Genomic DNA, 21,968 nt, shown 5'->3' on the forward strand with positions numbered 1-21,968 from the left:
CTGATAACTGGGAACCTTTTAGGGTTAATGTTTAACACCTATTCCTGAAGAACAACAAATATATGTGACATATATTATTATACTATATACATGTATATATGTGTGTATATATATGTGTATATACTATATATATGTATATAGTATAATTATATAATATTTGTGAATCATTTTACTTAACTTCATATAATACTTTTTGCTTTATATGTTATATACTTATAACTTTATATGTATATAAAATATATAATAATAATATGTTTCTGTAACTTATCGGGCTCTCTTTTAAATAAATTAGAGCAAATCTATCAGTTTTTATTTTGCCTACTATTTTGAAGGCATTCTTTTGGCAATAAGAATGCTTGGTCTTTCACTAGATAAGTTATTAAAATTACTTTGTAGAATTGCTTATCTTCCCTGTGACTTGTAGAATGATTGTTTTGTAACCTTTGATAAAACAGAAGGAAAACTGATTTCCAAAACTCTGAAATAATTACAAGTGTTAACAATTTTGGTGAGTCTTAAATTAGGGGGGAAAAAGAGAAGTGTAACAAAAGAAAGATTCAGTTTCCCAGATGAATTAGGCAGTATTGTGAAATCCTAAAATCTAATGCAGTGCATTTGCCCTCACTAAAAGTTGTTCAACACATTTCTGTACAAAACAGATTTATAGCATCCATTTTCACTCTGATTTCCTGTTTCTCTGTCCGTTCACCAAGCAAGTATGTGAAAGCCTCAATGGCTACGTGGAGTGTTTTAAGAGTTGACCTAGGAAGTGAGCACCCCTTGGGGAGCAGTTTGATTGGTTAATACTAGTTCTGAGCCCGGTATGTGAATCTTTATGACCACACAGCTTCAGGAATGAATTACTTGACCTCAACTTTCTCCATAGGGGTGCACACCTCAATTTTCTACACTCATTTTCAAATGGAATTACAAAAACACTTTACTTACCAAGAGGTCAACTATTCTACAAACCCAACTACTTGGAACACAAGCAAAAAGCAAGCAAAAAATTATCTGTGCAGCCAAAAGTGATGTCATAAAAACCCATAGATTTTCCCCATCAGAGTTGCTAATCATTTAGAGCAAGTTTACCTTGATTTTATTAACAGTTCTGATCATTATACTGATATTGTTTTTGAACCTACAGCAGATAAAAATAAATAATTCACAAGGGCAAAAGGGGCCTCTGAGGTGGCTTTAGTGGTAAAGAACCCACCTGCCAATGTAGGAGATGTAAAAGATGAGGGTTCTATCCCTGGGTTGGGGAGATTCCCTGGAGGAGGAAATGGCAGCCCATTCCAGTGTTCTTACCTGGAGAATTCTATGGACAGAGGACACTGGCGGGCTACAGTCCATAGTATTGCACAGAGTTGGATATGACTGAGCGCCGAAGAATTGATGCTTTTGAACTGTGGTGTTGGAGAAGACTATTGAGAGTCACTTGGACTGCAAGGAGATCCAACCAGTCCATCCTAAAGGAGATCAGTCCTGGGTGTTCATTGGAAGGACTGATGCTGAAGCTGAAACTCCAATACTTTGGCCACCTCATGTGAAGAGCTGACTCATTGGAAAAGACCCCGATGCTGGGAGGGATTGGGGGCAGGAGGAGAAGGGGACGACAGAGGATGAGATGGCTGGATGGCATCACCGACTCGACGGACATGAGTTTGAGTAAACTCTAGGAGTTGGTGATGGACAGGGAGGCCTGGCATGCTGAGATTCATGGGGTCGCAAAGAGTCGGACACGACTGAGTGACTGAACTGAACTGAACTGAAAGCGACTTAGCACGCATGCATGCATGCACAAGGGCAAAAGAGGGAGCACTTGAAGCAATAAAGTAAGGACAAATGCTATAAAAAAGGACACTATTTCAAAGATCACATTAAAAGGACACACAATTTCCTATGTCTCATAAGTCCATGAAGACATCACTAATTTAAAAAAGAGTATTAGCAATCTTAATGATTATAAAAACAGAAAAGGTTTTGTTTCATTCAAACCATATTAAGAAAGCCAAAATGTATTTAAGTCAATTTATAAAATTTCATCAAATAAGACAAACACTTCAAAAGGATTATCAAAAATGATAAGCTCTGGTGATTCACCTATCACCTATAGATTGATTCAAAAATATACACAAGATATCCTTCTGTAGAATAACTCATTCCCTCAGGAAAAAAAAAAAAAGATTTTTAAAGGCCAAAAGCTAAATTAATTACAGTAGATTGAATGACTGAAATTGAGAAAGCATATCTATCCTCTGCTGGATGATCTAACAGTAATTTAAAGAAATGATTTTTGTGAACTCAAACATGGGAATCCTAAAAAAAAGAAAAAAAAAAAGTACATTTCCTCCAAGAATAAAGGCTTTTATCTACAAACCACAGGAACTTGAAACAATCTGCAAGGTTTGAGAATGGGCTGATACTCAGCAGGTGGTAACAGGAAAATCGGAACCACAGCCAGAAACCAAGCTTTCAAGAAGACTAAGTTGCCCTCTTTCGTAGACTTACATGCCTTTGGTGTGCAAAGTGGGGAAGAAGGGAGAAATGAATGCATCCTGCTGAGGATGAAGGAGCACACTGTATACGGCTGACTCTAGGGAAGTAGTTGAACACTACTAATGATTATACTGGGACAACAGGCATGGACTGAGACAGTCCTGGGTGAACTAGAACATACAGTCACCCTACTTTTAAGAAGCAAGTTGAAAAATACTCTGCTAATTAATTGTTCTCTAACAATTCTTGAGGTAGAGGATGCCACCAGGTAATTCAGGAGAGAATCCCATAGAAGATCCACAAGAAATGGTCTTCCTAATTCTTATCATCAGTGATTCATTTCTTTAGTTAACCTCAGGTGACAGCTCCTGTAACACATTACCATTTTTAATTAAAAAAAAAAATTGTGCCCTCCTCGATTATAAGTTTTTAAGAGGAGGTATCAAGTCTTTTTATTATTATTGTTGTTACATTAATTTTCATGTCTTGTGTATTTTATTCCTTTAGTAGATGATAAATATCTGTTAATGACCACCAGAGTGTCTTCAAGAAAAAAAGACCTACACATTGAAAACAATAATGACACTTTTATTGTCCCATCCAATCTTAAATTAATCTTACTAGGGTCAAACTAGTTGCTTAAACTAAAAGAATGCTATAAGAGTCTGGATTTCTCCACACCATAGTACTTATTTTTCTAATATTTGTAGTATCACGGCACTGTTAAAACACATTTTATAAACGAGGCATATCAGAACAAAAGTTGCTAGAAACAAAATTATGTATTTTTTTATTACTCAATAGATTTATTAGTTTACTTAACTGTATAGTGTTATAATTAGTTACATAAGTCAGTTGCATTAATACAGATTAGGGTCCACATGCAATCTGCTGCATTTCAATGGATTAAACTGACATAAACCTCCTTGGTCACAATTTTTTCTGAACTGTCTTTAGAGGGAAAAGTAGAGGGAGAATGTGAAGGAAATCTAAGTACGACGCATTCCTTTATCTGTGAGGGATGAGCTCTAAGAACCCAGTGGATGCCTGAAACCTTGGATAGCACCAAATCCTGTGTATACTATGTGTTTTCTATGCATACATACCAATGATAAAGTTTAATTTATAAACCAGGCACAATAAGATATTAACAACAATAATAAAATAGAATAAGTATTATGATATACTGTAATAAAAGTTATGTGACTGTTTTCTCAAAATATTTTATTGTACCCATTTAGTAACTTTTCCACCTTAACTATGCACTTATCATCCACTGTAGCCATAACTTTTGCAGTCTGTGAGATGACAGTAAAACTAGCACAAATTTATTTTTCTACCTTCACAATTTCATTGATAAAACATTCATTCTTACTGTAGATCTCAGCAACTTCAACAAACTTTTCTTATTAATGCCAGAACTTCCAACTTTTCACTTAACAGAAGTACTTTAGAGTTTATCGTAGGCATATCCAAATTATCAGCATCACTACTTTTGTGTTTTGGGGCCACTATTAAGTTAAAATAAGGATCACCTGAACACAAGCACTATCATGCAAGAACAGTGGATCCGATAACAAAGACGGCTTCCAAGTATGGGGCAGGATATGCTGGACAAAGGGGTAAGGCACATCCCAGGCAGGATGGAGCAGGATGGAACAAGATTTCATCCTGCCACTCAGAATAGCACACAGTTTAAAACTTATGAATTGTTTATTTCTAGACTTTCTTATTTAGCATTTTCATACTTCAGTTGACTGCCGGTAACTAAAACTGTGGAAAATGAAACTACAGATAAAGGAGGATTTCCTGTATGTCTTGTCATACACAGAATTCTAACTTTTAGAACCATAAAATATGCACATACACACACAACTACATGGGCTATATATTTGGATGTACACTGTATTAATTGCCTAGGAATTGCCTAGAAACGAAACTATTTTAACAACACAAAATATAGTACAGCTGACATTAAAATATCTCCTCGAATCTCAAAATTTCTGGGATGCAGCCATCTGAAAACTTTTGAGTTAACTTATCTATTCATTCAATATAAATAAGTTTTTATAGCTACTTTGCTAGGCAATACAGTGATAAAAACAGAGTTCCTGCCTCAAATGGTTCACATTCCTGAGTGAGAGCGAGCCAGGGTAATAAAGGCATTTGACAGAGTTAGGTAAGGTATTCACAGGATGTCTGCGAGCACAGAGCAGGGACAGCTATCACAGTCAGGGTTAGGAATGTCTTCCCAGAACAGAAACACTGTAATTTGAATTTTAAGTGATAGTGTGATGGATATGGCTCATTGTCCATTAATTCTTCCACAGAATTAATAACATCTGATATTTAGTAAAGCCAATGCCACCCCTCACTGCAAGATGAAAACTACATTACTCAGTCTCTTTCCAAGTGACTAAGTACTTGTTCATATATGTGAGCAGAGGTATAATTTGCTACATTTCAGGAACCTTCCCTTAGAAGATAAACTGAGATGTGTTCCTTTTCCTGTTTGTGCTTCCCTCCATTTTTCCGTCTGGAACACAGATATGATGGCTGGAGCTCTAAACACTATCTTGTACTATGAAGACAAAGACATACCCCAGGGGAGGCAGGGCAATGAGCTGGAAGAAACCTGATTTCCTGTGGACATCCCAGAGATGATATACCACACCAGTGCCAAACTGTCGACTTCTGAATTGTCACAGGAAAAAGAATTAAACTTCTATTTAAGAACTTTGTTATTTGGGGTCTCTGATACAGCTAAACATAATCCTGATGCAGCTGAGTAGAAGTTATCCAGGAAAGACAGAAAATAAAAGCTGTTCACTCCAGAGGAAACAACACACGCAAAATAATAGAGGCAAAGTAGAATGATGCTTTAAGGAAACTTGCTAAATTCAGCATGACAGGGGTTCAGGAAGGAAGTAGATGGGCAAGTAGCAGGCTTGATCAGCATACTACGAAGTTTGGATTTAATTACCCAAGCAGAAGGGCTTCCTTGGTGGCTCAGCAGTAAAGAATCCACCTGCAATGCTGGAGATGCAGGTTTGATCCCAGGGTTGGGAAGATCCCTGGAGGAGGGAGTGGCTACTCACTCCAGTATTCTTGCATGGAGAACCCCATGGACAGAGGAGCCTGGTGGGCTACAGTCCATAAGGGTCACAAAGAGTCAGACATGACTGAAGGGACTCAACATGCAGACATGCATACATAAAAGTCATTCCAAAACATATGTAAATTAAAAAGGAAAAATCCATTATAAAGGAGCAACTTTACATAAGGCTCAATCCAAGAATCTACAGCTGGTACTGGGGGAAGGGAGTGGACCGCTGTATTTCTTTCATTGACTTGTTCATTCTGGGCCTGGCCTAGCTTGTTTGGGATTCAAACAAAATTCCAGACAAAGGCTAGAGAAAGATTTAGTTTCCTGTTGCCACTGTAACAAATGATCTAAAAGTTAGTGACTTAAAACAACCCAAATTTATTTTTTTACATTTCTGGAGGTCAGAAGTCTGAAATGAGCCTCACCAGAGTAAAGCTGACTTTTTCCTGAAGCCAAGTCTCACCTTTTTGCCCAAGTTTTGAAGAGTAGTTTCTGTCTTCTCCCTGGGAGCTTTGTTCTGTCCCTAAAACCATGCTGACAAACTTGTTCTCACAGAATATGGGAAAAAATCAATGATTCCATCTTGTTCTTGCCTTCTTCTTTCCTATGCCAGGATCTGAGTTCTGTTTCTGAATACCAACCCTGTGACTGAGGCCTTGCCAAGCAGAAGGATGTACATGGGATCCACTGCATACTTTTTGTTAGGGTTCTGTGATGTTCCTTGAACCTACCATTTCTATTTGCATTTTCTTTCAGGACCACTTGCCATCTCTTGGTAAATATTATTGCTGTTGTTTAGTCACTAAGTCATATCCTACTTTTTTGCAACCCCAGAGACTATAGCCCACCAGGTTCCTCTGCCCGCAGGATTTGGGGCTCTCAAGATATGGCTTCCCTGGGGGCTCAGATGGTAAAGAATTCCCTGGTGGCTCAGACGGTAAAGAATCTGCCCTCAATGCAGGAGACCTGGGTTCGATTCCTGGGTCGAGAAGATCATCTGGAGAAGGGAATGGGTACCCACTCCAGTGCTCTTGTTTAGAGCATTCCATGGACAGAGGAGCCTGGTGGGTTGCAGTCCATGGGATCGCAAAGAGAAGGATATGACTGAGCAACTAACACAAACATAGACCGTAGTCCATCAGGTTCCTCTGTCCATAGGACTTCCTAGGCAAGAACACTGAAGTGGATTGCCATTTCCTCCTCCTTGGGATCTTCCCAACCCAGGGACTGACCCCACGTCTCCTGCATTGGCAGGCAGATTCTTAACTGCTGAGTCACACTGTATTTACCAGTCATCAAGCCCATCTTGGTGGGCTGGCATCCTTCCATAGCCCATGCACAGGCTGTCCCCTGCCATTCCTCTGATCCACACCCATGTATGATGGGTCAAGGTCCAAGCACTTACATCACTGGGATGCTCCATGCTGCTACAGCAACCAATCTTGCTAGGTTGCTCTGTGGTTTGATGTAAGATCCAGGGATCAATGAAAGATCTTTTGGACTAATGGCATTTCTCAAAATACACCATTAAGATAGTTTTTGGGGTGCTAAGGTTTAGGAATAGCATAGTTATCTTTTTCTTATCACACAATTTACATTCTATAGACATAGCTTGTGTGCATGGAAGTATATAAGGAGGGTTTTTTCCCAAGTACAGGAATTAATACTATACTTTTTATTAGTGAATTCTATGAAGAGACCATCTATGTTATTAAAAAGAAAAAAGTTAGGTTAATTTCTACTAAACTGTTTTTAGTCTTACAGTTTAGGTGAATTTTTCTCTTTGTGAAATACAGACTTAAAAGTCTTAAGTCACTGAAACATTTTCAAAAGCATTTAATAAGTAAATAAGGCAGATAATACATATTAAAACATTTCTCACTTAGAGGTAGAGATTTTGCTAGTGCTATTATAGAATCATCATAATTAAAATAAGGTTTCCCTTAAGCATGGAATCCAGTTCTCAGCCTATACTACTTTATTCAGTCTCTTGCCTCCATCCAATATCACTGAACTTCCCCCAGCACAAAGTAGACCTCACACATATAACAAACATAACTGACATTTGTATAATACTTAAAATATTTGACACAACATTTTAAAATGGGTCACATAAATGTTCACACACTTCAAATGGGATATATAAGCCATAAGTATAGGATTGGATTACTTATGTTAATAAAAATATGTATATGTATTTTTGTACATCCGCTCAAAATATATGTATCTGCTAAAGTCTAAAACTGACAGATTTTCCAGGCAGAGAAAGAAAAATATCATATGATATTACTTATATATAGAATCTAAGAAAATGATACAAAGGAATTTATTTACAAAACAGAAACAGACTCACAGACTTTGAAACTAACTATGGTTACCAAACGGAAAAGGCGGAAGGAAGAAAAAATTAGGAGGTTGGGATTAACATATACACTGCTATATATGTAATATAATCAGCAAGGACCTATTGTATAGTATGGGAAACTTTATTCAATATTCTGCAATAACCTGTATGGGAAAAGTTATACATGTGTGTATGTATAACTAACTCACTCTGTGGTACACCTGAAACTAACACAACATTATAAATCAAATATACTCCAATGTAAAATTTTAAAAATTTAAAAAAATTTTAAAGAGATAAAAAAGCTGACATATTTTCAAATAATCCAGCAGTCTTAACAGAGTGTTGTAGAAGAAAAAAGTATATTTCAAAGGCTTAATTCTCACTAACATACCAAAATTGACATTCTTATTAGAAAACAAAAATAAATTGGCATTAGGATTTGCAGGAACATAGATTTGGGTGGGTGCGATAACAGGCATAACACCTATAATAGAAACAGACAAAATTGAATTTTGTGGTAACACCAGGATTTGCCTGTGGACAGTAGAGATGGCTTTTTCTACCTTTTTGGGGGGGGAGGGGAGCAGATCATGTTTTCAACCACATTTTAGATGTCAACCATATATTCCACTGCAAAAATAAAAAATGATGTTATAACAGAGTTCCACATGTTTAAGTAGAAGAGCATGGAAATAAACTTTTTTCTTTCTCCCACCTCACAGGAAAGTTTAAATGTTGACATTTCCTTTCATATATGTGAAGTATTTAATAAGCGCAAAGAAGAGTGGTCCAAAGAAAATACATGGCTGAAAACTTAGAGGGTGATGCTTGATATTCAAGAAAAGCACAGGAAGAAGCTGAGTTGTCAGAGCATTTCCCTGTGTATAAGAGAAGGTGCATTGGTTGACAGAAGCGGAAGATTTAAATCATTTCAGAAACTATTCAAATAAATGCATTTATTCTATTTTTTCACCACAAATTCCAGTTTTTCCCTCTTTATTTGCCTTCCTTTAGTTTTCTTTGTTATTATCCCCATATCCCTTTAAATAAAGACAATGGAAGCTAATGATAAAGAGAAGTTAAATTTGCTTTTTCTATCAGTTCAGAAGCTTCTGATTCTAAAGTTCATTTTTCTTTGGCCTCAAATATTTAAATAGATAATGTGAAGGCCTAAAAGTAAGTTGGTTACTTTTTATTTCAAGGGAAACACACAGTTTTAGGGGTTAGCTTTTTTTATAAAAACATCCTGCCCTCAAAAGCATCTGGATCCCAGGCAGAGGGTTTGGGGAATGACTGAATGCAAAGAGCCCAAGAATTATCTTCAAGCAAAGTTTGGTTCAGTGTTTTGTTTTGTTTTGTGAAAAGAATCCAGTGTCATAGAAAATATCTTGTTATTTCAACTAGAATAACTACCTTTGGTTTGGAGTCCCTATAGCTTTAAGACTAACGTGTTTTAAATAACACTTTTTTTTTTTTTTCTTGGTCTTATTAGATAATTTCACAATTCAAGATGCAGGAAAATAGACCAGGAAGAATATTGTTTGTCATTCAGTGCAAATGAAGAGGCATTCATTATTAAAACTCGTTGGATCTCCAATGCCAAATATGGAGTAAGCTGTCATACTTTCTGAAGACTCAGAGATCCCATTGCTATATGCAGGCAAAAGAAGACTGAGAAACACCTTGGTGACATTTTGATTATAATTTGAGCTATCATGAGAACAAAGAACTTCTAAAATTTGAATAATATATTTACAAAACAGAAATGGAGTCATCCATGTAGAAAACAAACATGTTTACCAAGGGGGGAGGGGGGAAGGAGAATTGTGAGAATAACTGTGAGATAATTGTGAGAATGACATATAAACACACTACTGGATATAAAATTTATAGGTAACCAACAAGGACCTACTGTGGAGCACAGGGAAGTCTTCTCAACGTTCTGTAACGATCCACCTGGGAAAAGAATCCTAAAAAGACTGCGTATATGTACACACAGGATTCATTTTACTGTATAGGTGGAGCCAGTGGTAAAGAGCCTGCCTGTCAAAGCAGGAGACGAAAAAGATGCAGTTTGATCCCTGGGTTGGAAAGATCCCCTAGAGGAGGGAATGGCAACCCACTCCAGTGTTCTTGCCTGGAAAATCCCAAGGACAGAGGAGCCTGGCGGGCTACAGTCCAGGGGGTCACAAAGAGTCAGACAGGACTGACACAACTTAGCACACAGCACACCGTACACCTGAAACTAACAGCGCTGTAAATCAACTACACTCCAACAGAAATTTAAAAAAAAATAAAATTGGAACAATAGAGAAAGATGAGCCTGCAGCACCACCAAGGAGAAGTTCTCTCCTCTGAAAGAGCATGCTGCCACACCTGCGGTCTGCTCTGGAGAGGTGGGCAAGAGTCCGGGCAGTGGCCACGCTCCTGTCCATGAACCTGGCAGCTCACCTTGGACCCCAGGCCTCAGAGGAAGGAAACAGACCTGGGGCTGCCTTCACGGGAAGCACTGACAGGGTGGATGCCTTAACAGATCCAATTCAGCGAAACGACTCCAATTAAATTTCATTTAAAAATACAATCTTCAGGATTATATTGTTTTGCTTTTAAAGCCTACTCCACCCTACTCTCTTGAATGATTCCAGAAGAATTGTTTAGGTAACTTACTTTTTTAAAACCTTCCTGTCAGAGCTGGTTTTTCCATCAGTCCTAATACACCATTTATATTTTTTTTTAAGAAAAGAAGAAAGCATTATAAAGATAGCCAAACAAGATGATATATATCATCTCTGCTAAGGTCCTGCTATGGAACTGAATTCCTTAAGTTTGAAATGCGTTCCATGAATGTAAAAGACATAAGCAGTCAGTCCTGATGGCTAAAAAAGGAGAATGAGGTAACAGTAACACTGATGGCTGTTTGTCTCAAATGTCCTATAAATAGGAATGTGAAATTAATTTTTTTTCAGCCTACATTCTCTCTATTGAAGGAAAATACTCTTGCAGTAAGCTGAGGTAAGGTGTTTAATAGAGAAAAATTAACATCTGAATTGTCATTTCCCGGCTTGTAATTTGGGAACTTCTTAACTGAAACAAACAGGATACCAAGGTGCATATTTCCTGTAAAACTCCTGAACGCAGGATGACTCTTTGGTGGGGGGAGCAGACAAATCTACTGGATGCAGGATGACTCTTTGGTGGGGGGAACAGACAAATCTACTGGGTTTATCTCCCCCTGCTGTATGTGAGCAGCAGGACAGTTGGAAGAGGGCTTACACGAGGCCTGCTATTGTAACAGCTGGTGGCTTTGGCATTTTCGTATAAACATGCAAGCCGAAGAGAAATTTCTCCTTTCTAATTGGCCCTGTTTCCCCTTTCCTGGGACATTCCACAATGCCACCAACAATGAAGTGCTCAGAGAGGAGGAATCATTTCTGTTTATGTGAAAATAGATCTGAACTCTGCAAGGCAAGGGAAGAAATAATAAAAAAGCTTCAAAGACAAACACAGAGAAGTTATAATCAAATCTGGATGCTGTTTCTGAGATCTGACGGAGCTCCTCCATACACCAGCGCTGCATATGCCGGGAGCTAGGACCAACTAACTACCTTCCAGCCCTGTCTGCTCCATCCCCTGCGTAGCCCCGGCCAAGCTGTTTGCTGAAGCTGAGCCACGGCCCTGCCTGGGTTAAGCATGGATAATGCTCTCAAACACAAGCAAACTGTCTCATGCTCAGGGGTACTTCCTATATACTAAGCCATTGGTTTCAAGTTTATAAAAGTGATGATCAAAAATGCCTTCAGGAGGCAGCATAGCATCGCAATAAGAGGGCATGGATTTTTGAGTCACTCACAATTGAAGGCAAACTCACTGCTACGTACTGGTTGTGTGACCTCGGTCATGCTATTTAATTTCTCTGAGGCTCAGTTTGCTCATCTGTAAAATGGGGATACCAACATCTCTCTGAGTGGCAATAGAAAGATTAGAATCTGTTTTATGAAAAGCACCTAATGCAGAGTCAAAAGTGTTAGCAAGTTTCATCACCTGCTCTTGATGGTAACTATTCTTATTACTCATTGGAAAAGACCCTGCTGCTGGGAAAGATTGAGGGCAGAAGAAGACAACAGAGGAGAAAATGGTTGGATGGCATCACTGACTCAATGGACATGAGTTTGAGCAAACTCCAGAGGATAGTGAAGGACAGGGAAGCCTGGCGCGCGGCACTCCATGGGGTTGAAGAAAGTTGGACACAACTTAGCAACGGAACAACAATCCTTATTACATTTTACATCACAAAGTATATCTCCACACACAGTGTAACATAATGCATAGATTTTCTGTGATTCTAACCAGCAAGGATATTGCTATAATTCAGTTTAAGGGAAAACACGTGTAGAGTCTTGAAGCAATCCTAAATGTTGTGACCAGCTCACAACATCCTGGAGCAAATTAAATATTGTGCTCTATTCTTCGATTTCTGCTCCTAAGAAACATGAAAATGTGTGCATCCTTTTTAAAGGAAAAAGAAAAGTTTGGTTGACACCAGGATATAGGAAAGAAAAGTTTCATCCTGAATCTTTATCCAAATAACTCCACTGACTTCCCTTTGATGGCAGTCAAATCACCCTTAGTGGTAAATACTGTTTCCCTAATAGAGTTCAAATCCAGCTTTCCTTTTGGTGCTTAAAGCCTGTTTCTTCTCATTTGCCACATTAGGCAATTAATTGGGTATTTATAGGCAGCTATCATATACCCCACTGTCATCGCTACTCAGTCATACATCTTAAATTCTCCACATCTTGTACTTAAACCCTACCCCTTAATCACCTCATCATCTTTGTCACATTTTAAAATTTTCCTTCCACTTAATCAACTCCATTTTCTAAATGAGAGTATGAACCATTATGCAGGATTCTACTAATGTAGCTTTCCTGAGGCTCAATGAAGATAAAGTATTTTCTTCTTAAGCGATTTCCTTAGATCCCAGGATAGTTTCTGCTTCTAGTGCAAGAGCATCACCATGGGAGCTGTTCTTGATCTGCACTTCGGTGTTGCCCTCAGTCCATTTCCATTATTAATGCCTTGGAAAGAGGCCCTCACAAGTGGGAGCTGAGCCAACCTGGAGTGGAGCACTCCCTCCCCAAGTACAGCCACTGGGCCACCCAGACACCCACACGCCTGGTTGGTTCTCTCCCGCCCAGTGTTCATAAGTGTTCAGACCTCGTAGGGAAAAGAAACCCCTCCTGGTATTCCTCACACCTTCCTTGGTCCCTTGAGCTAAGAAACAAGAAAAATTCTTATGGCCAGAAGATGGGCAGCTTTCTATTTTGTCTGTCTCACCCTTTGTTAGTGTCAACTAGTTAATTTTTCTAGTGAATGACCATTACAATCTGTTCCATGTGGCTCCAAGGTACAGATGTTCTCAGTGCGGTGACCTACCACATGCTTTTCCATGGGATCTTAATAAAAGTTCTGCAAAGAAAAGGGCTCCATTGTCAAATAAGTTAAGGAAACTTGACATCTCCCTCTTAAAGACTCAAAGCTATCGTAGAACGTTAATGGATCTGAGAAACATCTAAGTAAAGAAAATCCACAGACCTTTGTTTAAGGCAGCTTCCCAAACTTGGTGGGACAACAGAGTCGTTTCTTGGTGGGACAACCATGAGGACTTCAAGAAAATAGTTTCTGCAGAGTGTATTTTGGAAATGCTGCGCCATACTGTGGTTCTCCTCTCAGTTTCCCTAAACAAGCTGTCATTGTCCATGATCTCCGATTCACTGTTTTCACCTGGGTGATCTGTCTAGCACAATGCTGTTTTTGGAGGATGCGCTCACATGACTGTGGTATCTACTTACTCTACCGACAACATATTTATCCAAGAGCCCCAAAGCTGGAAGGTAAAGGGGCTGGTTTGGCCCAATGCACATCTGGCAGTGAGAGTCCCAAGGCTTCCATATTGCCACTGTGACTCACCCAGTTGGTCAAGCTCCTTGTCAGTCAGCACTCGGCACAGAGTAGATGGTAGAGAAATGTTTGTTCAACAGAAGTTGAACAAATCAAAAAACAAATCAAAAAATGATTTGTTTTACTCTCTTTAGAGAGATATGCATGATTCTTCCAATGTTTCATGTTTGAAAAATAACTAATCGTGTGGATGGTTTTATTTTGCCCCAAGAGTCATGGCTACTGTAGATACTGCTCTGAGTTTATTAATTATCTATGATGTGCTTCCACTGACTCCTACTCACTGAGCCCTTGGCATGTGTTATTATTTAATTATCATAAGTGAAGGAAGTGTTTGATCTTCATATTACAGAGAAGGCAGATGTCATTGAGACAGATTAGGAAGGCTGTCTAGTGTCTCCAACCGTTTCTTGTAGAGCTGGGTTTGTACTCAGATTCCCCTGATGAAGCCCAAACACACTCCACTCTATACCACACATGTACAACACATGCGAATGGGAAAACAGCCTAGAAGTTAGCTAATTTTTTCTAGCAATCATGTATTTTATTGCAATAATATATGTAACATAAAATGTATCATTTCCACCTTTTTTCATATGTGTGCAATTCCGTGGCATTAAGTACATTCACACTGTTGTAACCATCACCACCATCCATCCCCAGAACTTTCCCATCTTCCCCAACTGAGATTCTTTATCCATTAAACCCTAACTCTCCATTCCTCCCCACCCAGTCCTGGGCAACCACCTTTCTCCTTTCTCTCTCTATGAATTTAACTACTCTAAGTCCCTCATATACGTGGAATCATACAGAATTTGTCACTGATTTTTTGGCCTCACCATGTGGCATGTGGGATCTTGGTTCCCCAACCAGGGATTGAACCTGTGCCCCATGCAGTGGAAGCATGGAGTCTTATCCACTGGACCACCAGCGGGGGGTGGTGGTGGTGTAGTTGCTAAATTGTGTCCGACTCTTGAGACCCCATGGACTGTAGCCGGCCAGGCTCCTCTGTCCATACTGGAGTAGGTTGCCATTTCCTTCTCCAGGGGGTCTTCCTGACCCAGGGATCGAACCCCAGTCTCCTGCATTGCAGGCAGAACCATCAGGGAAGTCCCTAATTTTTAAATTCTTGCTCTGGCCATAGAATCAACCACTCCGAAAAAAATCACGATAACGTTTTTATATCAACACAACACTGTTTGCAGGTTAATTAAAGTTGCTCGAAGGGAATTGGCTTGAACTTGGAAACAAAACCAGCCCCCAGTGAGCAAGAAGAAATCTGCCCATGTAGCAAGGACAGATCACTGCAAAGATGAGAAATCTGGGTAAGTCAAGGTGGCAGCTTAGCACCGTGGGTCTTTTGATGACTGAAATGTGGATATATTTCCCAAACATTTCTCTTTTCCCCCCCCTTTCAAACTGCTTTTCTGTTAATGTGTGAAAACAGTACAACTTGAGGGAAATGTAATCCACATGTTTTGGTGCATTTACACTTATATGCTCTTGAGAATACTGAAATGGCCTAACAATATATTTTCTGGTGGACCTTTTTTCATAGAAACATAATAATAGACTAAAAAACAAACTTAATCCCTAAAGGAGGGAAGCTCAATCTAAGTTTAAATTATTGAAATTTAAACATTCTTAAATACATTTCCAAGCTCATCTTTAAATGAAACTTTTAAAATATATTAATCAGTCTTTAGACTAGAGACTAAAGTTGTAAGATAAAAAAATTCAATAACTGGTTCAACTTTGTTTTTTGGCTCAACTTTAGGAGACAGTAGGAAATGGGAAAAAAAAGAGGACAGATTTCAGAGATGTTCAGACCTGGATTCCAATTGGTGCTGTAAAACTTAGTAAATCTCAAATTTTCTCATCCCATAAAATGGACATAATAATGTATGGATTACAGAATTTTTCTAGAGCTTAAATAAATCATATGCATAAACAACTCATATATATAGTACATATAGACAAGACATACATTCCTCTGTTTCAAATTTGAATGTTCCACATGCAATGATGTTATTAAAATCTATTCACAAAAGGCATTTATATGCAGCAATGTAAATTATATTTTTCTTTTAAACTAAAAGAATGCAAAGATCAATCCCATGAAAGCAAGAAAAGGCACTAAGAGGTAAAGTCAGTTACTTAAGGTCACATATTAACTTGAAGGCCCAGCAACAAAGAGAAAGCAGTTCATTACAAATTTATGGGACGTAAACCGTTGAGGATATTTTTTTAAATCTACGTAGGGTTGTATTTCTCTTTCTGTGGTTAAAGCATCTTGGTGCTTTTATTTCACCATATACTCTTCTGAAATCTCCCCAGATGTCTTGTACTTTTTCTTAATTTTTAAGTTAATTAAAACTAGGTGGTTTTTTTTTTTTTTTTTGGCTTCATTGTTTGAAAAGCATGATTTCTAGCAAAGGGTGGAATATAGAGTTCATAGGAACAGTTTCAACAGACACAGGGTTCTGAGGAGGTCTAACAGGTCACCCACTCCGAGCGTTACATCGCCACCATGACTTACATGATGTTCTGATGAAGGACAAGCTGGTAAGCACTGCAAGGTCCCTCATGCCTCCTCCTCTAGGCACTGCCCTAATCTCAGTCAAAGGATGAGCCCAGGGACACAGTGATGGCTCATGCCATGCCAGAGAAAGATACGACTGCTGGGAGATAGGGTTCCATAAAAGTCAGTACCCAGTTCACACAGAAGACAGCATTCACTCCTGCTAAAAAGGAGACCAGCAATGAATCTCACAGACCCAGTTCAATGCCAAATAAACCCATAAAGTTGGAAGGTGATCGCGTGAGTGGAATATCGCAAATGACCCATTGGTTAGGTTTAACTATCTGAAGGGTTTATCTAAGATGTTTTGTTTTTTATTTTGATGTGGACCATTTTTAAAGTGTTAATTGAATTTGTTACAACAGTGCTTCTATGTTTTGTTTCTTGGGGCACCAGGCATGAGGGATCTTAGCTCTGGACCAGGAATTGAATTTGCATCCCCTGCGCTAGAAGGCAAAAAGTCTTAACCACCAGGACCTCCAGGCAAGTCCCCTCAAAGTCCTTATTTAACCCTTTCACTACCATTTCTTTGCCTCCACCAACACTTCTTATTAGTATTTACAGTACAGTGTATGCCTAGTCAAAATTCAACTATAACCCTTTTAAATCAAAAGGTGGTTTACTCTACTGATTTTTTTTTTTTTATGTTTAAGTCTTCTTAACAGAATTAATCTTGACATCTTAAGGAAATGGATTTAAGGAGAACAATTTTCCCATGGCATTCAGCCCAACTGCCATCTTTGCATGAACCATAGAGTTCCTACCTGGCAATGCTGAAGGAGCACCAAGCCTTTCCTCTTTCAGAGAGGACTAAAGTCACCTTCTCCAGTTGGGAATAAACCCGGCAATGAGGTCAAGCAACTCCTCTAGCCTGAAGCCCACTTGGAGGCAAAGTTAATGTCACTTTTTAATTATCCAATTTAATTCCACAACATGGAAGTCCAAACTGAACGATAATTTCAAGTCTTGTGCATTTAGTTATTACTCAGGGTCTGATTTTACTCCTCCAACCAGTGTACCTGCGTCACGTGCATGTCCTGTGCTTAGTCACTCAGTCGTGCCTGACCCTTAGCGACCCCAGGGACTGTAGCCCACAGGCTCCTCTGTCCACGGGATTTCCCATGCAAGAATACTGGGGTGGGTAGGCATCCCCTTCTCCAGGGTATCTTCCCGATCCATGGATGGAAGCCACGTCTCTTGCATTGCAGGTGGATTCTTTACCATCTCTGTCACCAGAGAAGCCCAATTTACACGCCTCAATTCAGTTCAGTTCATTTGCTCAGTCCTGTCTGACTCTTTGAGACCCTCTGCCTAATTACATTTAATTAATTTATTCTTGAAAAATCTATCATAAATTCAGTATTTAAATCTGATCCAGAAAAAGACTTCTCTGGGTACCCAATGAAAGTTGGAAGTAGCAATTACAGCAAGGACTCAAGAATTGATCCCCGAAAACGTCTTGGATCACCAACTTTCAAGACAAAAATAACAAAACTTGCTGTACTATCAGTGAAACTTCCACTTTCCCTGTGGTTTTTTATTTATGTATTTATTTTATTTTGCTTTGATTTCTAGATTTGTTTCAACATTCAGTGGTCGGCTCAGGTGATGTCAAATACACCTCTAACCTCATGGATCATTCCATACAGTGAAACTTGAGAAAACACCCCAAACAATGTAGAAGTCCAATTAAGTAGGTATCCAGGAAAATTCTTTAGCCATATTTGGAAATATGAATTTCTAATAGTGAAAATAACTATGCACCCCAGAACTTCATTGATAACTTAGGACTGATTTGTAACATGAATTTCTGGTCCTTTAGACAGATTCACTTATCTTAGTGTCAGGGTTGATGAGGATGGTTGAAGAGTAACAACTGAGATCTTGGCCCCTTTCCCGGTTCCGAATAACAAGAACGTAAATTCCCTGAGCATGAAAATCCAGCTCTCACGAAATATTTCTTCCTCACAGCACAGATAAGCATCGTTGATGGAGATCCCTAAGTTATATCAGCGACAGTAACTTGGCTCTTAGGGCTTCTCCAGTTCCTGATGGAAAGACATTCCTGGGGATGCTATTCACTCCTCCTGTTTCCTCCCTGCTCTCGTAGGAAGGAGTCACTCTAGCTATTCATTTCTCACTGAATGGTAATAATGTCTACGACCCTGTCTCACTGTAACGGGACTTCCAGAGAAGGCTGCAGGCACTCAACGTCAAATCATCTGAGAATACGCTGATTTATTTAGCTCTCAGGGCATTGCCATGGGTTAAGAGTTTAATCAAGTTAAAACTAATTGAGGGCTTTGGGAAGTACCATGGCTAGTCTATTTGAAAACCCACGTCCCTGCCAGCTTTCTCTCATTCTGTTAACACTCTGTAGAACCTTCTTCTCATCTCTGTCCTCCTTTCTTACAGCTTAGCCCTGGTCCCTGAAGGAGTATGTTCTTTCTAGAAGATAGATTATACGATATACACAATGTGAAAACTTTACACACTCTTCCTGTTGTCATCTAAAAGATCTTCCTACCTGGAAGAAATAACTTGCCTCACCTTTCACTCTCAGATTGGTTTTACTTAGAATTCCTTATAAGAACCAACATATTTAAACTTTATGGAGGAATATAAGCTGAGACTTTTGTTCCTCTTTAATTCGTCTTTTTTCCTAGTAAGATTTGTGACAACTTTTCCCTACGGCTGTTATCCATTATAGTAATTTAACTAAACTTTGAGGACTTGTGATTTCTGAAACATCATCTAATTTTCTATGTAAAGGGAAGCAAGAAAGCTAACAGTAACTTTTTAAAAAGCAAGCTGAAGCCTTGTATAGCACAGAAGAGGAAGATTTGTAACTGTGCAAGATACTAGGGGGTCACTGCAATTAATATATGTACTTCAAACTGGAAACAAACTAAAGACATAAAATAAATCTCTTTCAGATAGCTTGCATAGGTAGCCAATCAGTTCATAAAAAAGCACATACTGCTTTAAATTGTCAAAAAGTCATTTTAGTTGTTTTTCATCTAATAGTTGTTTATCCTAATCATCATCCAGAAAACATCTGTTAAGTACTACCTTGGTATAAAGGGTCTTGGTTGGAGTTAAAATGACAGTGTCTTTGCCCTTCAGGAGCTTACAAAAGAAAGATGTTTCAGATCATCACTTATTAAAAAAAAGTCTTGCAAAACATTCAGAAATACAGTATGTTAGATCATCAAATAAAGAAGTACATTCAAATTCTAAAAAAGTAGCTATAAAATCCAAATGTCAATATTCCAATAATTTGGTTTGAGCTACATTAATTCATAACTCCAAGAGATGGTGAAGGACAGGGAAGCCTGGGGTGCTGCAGTCCATGGGGTCACAGAGAGTCAGACACGACTTAGTGACTAAACAACAACAATATTAATTCATAGCAATGACTGTTGTTCTTGAACCCAACGCTCCCTAGCTAAAAATTGTTACAGGTTCCAAATATGAATATTAAAATATAATGAGGAAAAAAAAACTTAAGAAAATTTTATTTAAAAGAACTTAAAGCTGCTTTCTGAAAACAGATCAGGGGACCAGCAGACAAAGGTAATTCAATTTAAAATCATTTTGTAGGATAGAACACTGCTGCCTTCTCACAACCCTGACACACTCACCACTCAAATACTTCCCAGAAGTGCTACTAGAATCAAACAACGGCCACGCACATTCACCAGGAGGTATCGGGAACAAGTTATGGTGAGAAACTTTAGAGTTATGTGTCAAATTGTATTTCAGTGACATCCTTTGAAGTTTGGAACTCAGCACCAAGACTGTTTTGGCACCTACACAGTACATGGAAGGACAATGTGTTCCTTTTTGGCTAAAAGGCCAGTAGCCAGTGGTGATCACAAGAAGATGAAAATGGAGAATGTGCTCAGTGGAAAGTGGCACTCCTTCCATATGTGATAACTAGTGTAAGATCTTCCCACTAAAGTCACAAATAAGATGATGTTTATATGATGGCCTTTTACTGAGGAAATGTGGTCTGAAATTTAATGTCCTTTTTTTCATTTCACTAATTAATAAATGAAAGTTTTTTCAATTTGAAAGCTTAAAATTCAGGACATTAGAAGTTTTACAAAAAATTTTGGTGGTCTAGTGGTTGAGACTCCTTGCTTCACTGCATGGGGCACAGGTTCAATCTTTGGTCAGGGAACTAAGATCCCAGATATCAGGCAGTATGGTCAAAAATTTAAAAAAAGGAAAGAAAAAGAAAAATTTCCATGAAATTAGAACCATTTTAGAAATCACACCTAAAAGCAGTCAATGAGAGCATCTGCCAAAAATAGGTTTGAGATTCTTCCCAAGCTCTTCCTCCAGGTCTCATTCCCACCCACCCCCCGCCTCCACCCACAGCTTAGGTAGTTGAGATCTGAGACCTCAGCCTAGATCTCCTTTACATTTTGATTTGTCTCTAATGTGATCGTTAGCTCCTCTTGAGGTCTCATTGTCCTGGCCTCTGGCTACCTCTCCAGGGTCACCTCTATTCCAGCCCTTTCTCAGTTCCTCCAGCACCTTGCTCAGCATCTCCACACCCCTCCCTCAGCCCACAGCAGTTTGGCCCAGCTGGCAACTGGTCATCAGTCATATGTCTGTCTACACTTCATTCTCAGGGACAGCTTTCCTGACTGCACTCTAGGCAAGGTCTTTCTCATCTGAGCTTTCAGATCATTCTGCTGTTGCCTCTGGTTCTCCATGGAAATGCCCATCTCATTTTTCTGAATTTATTATTCAAAAAAAAAGAAGCTCTGGCAAACTGTAAGTTCCATGAGTGACTGGGCCTGTCCTGGCTACAACTTTACTACCAGAATATCATAGAGTGTGTGGAACATGGTAGGCTTGGTGACTTGAGTTATGTGTGTGAATGTGGGTGTGTTTAAGGTTTTATCACTCAACCAGGTTACCTTAGTTAACTGTGAGCAAATTAGTAACTTGTGCCCAATGTGATGACGTGTCTGTCACTAAACTAATGGTGAGCTAAAACTAACGACTGCTCCACTCACTGGGGACTTACAGAATACCGGATGACTCAAGTTGGGAAAAGAGACATGATGCCTCTTCTCAACTCTACTCCAATTAATAATCAGTTTTTTTCTCTACCTTTAACAGTAAAACAGACTATAAAGGTCAAATGAGATAGTAGTTTAACAAACAATGTATGGAAAAAGAATACCAGTATGAGCAAAACTACAACTCACATTTACAGATAATTCATGAGCATTAACTAGTTAGCAAGCTTTAACTCTGACATGCATATACACAAATTAAATTTCATAACTGTTTACTAGAGATTGAAGGCAGTGGGAAATGACATGAAAAGATAGCATGCTGCAATAGATATAAATTAATAAAGGAGACAGTTTGGACTATACTACTTGGTTTATTTTAATATGGATAATGCTTATAAATATTGGAACAATGTATTCAGTGCTGACAATAAT

At 38.7% G+C, this 21,968-nt stretch overlaps 1 protein-coding gene across 2 annotated transcripts in view; it reads right to left on the reverse strand.

Annotated features, from left to right (window-relative positions):
- The window catches only part of SUGCT (succinyl-CoA:glutarate-CoA transferase), a 734,496-nt gene that overhangs the window by 84,081 nt on the left and 628,447 nt on the right, over positions 1 to 21,968 (reverse strand). The gene's annotated exons all lie outside the window — the stretch shown is intronic.

Source organism: Cervus elaphus, chromosome 18 (genome assembly GCF_910594005.1).
Source record: "Cervus elaphus chromosome 18, mCerEla1.1, whole genome shotgun sequence".
Lineage (NCBI taxonomy): Eukaryota > Metazoa > Chordata > Mammalia > Artiodactyla > Cervidae > Cervus > Cervus elaphus.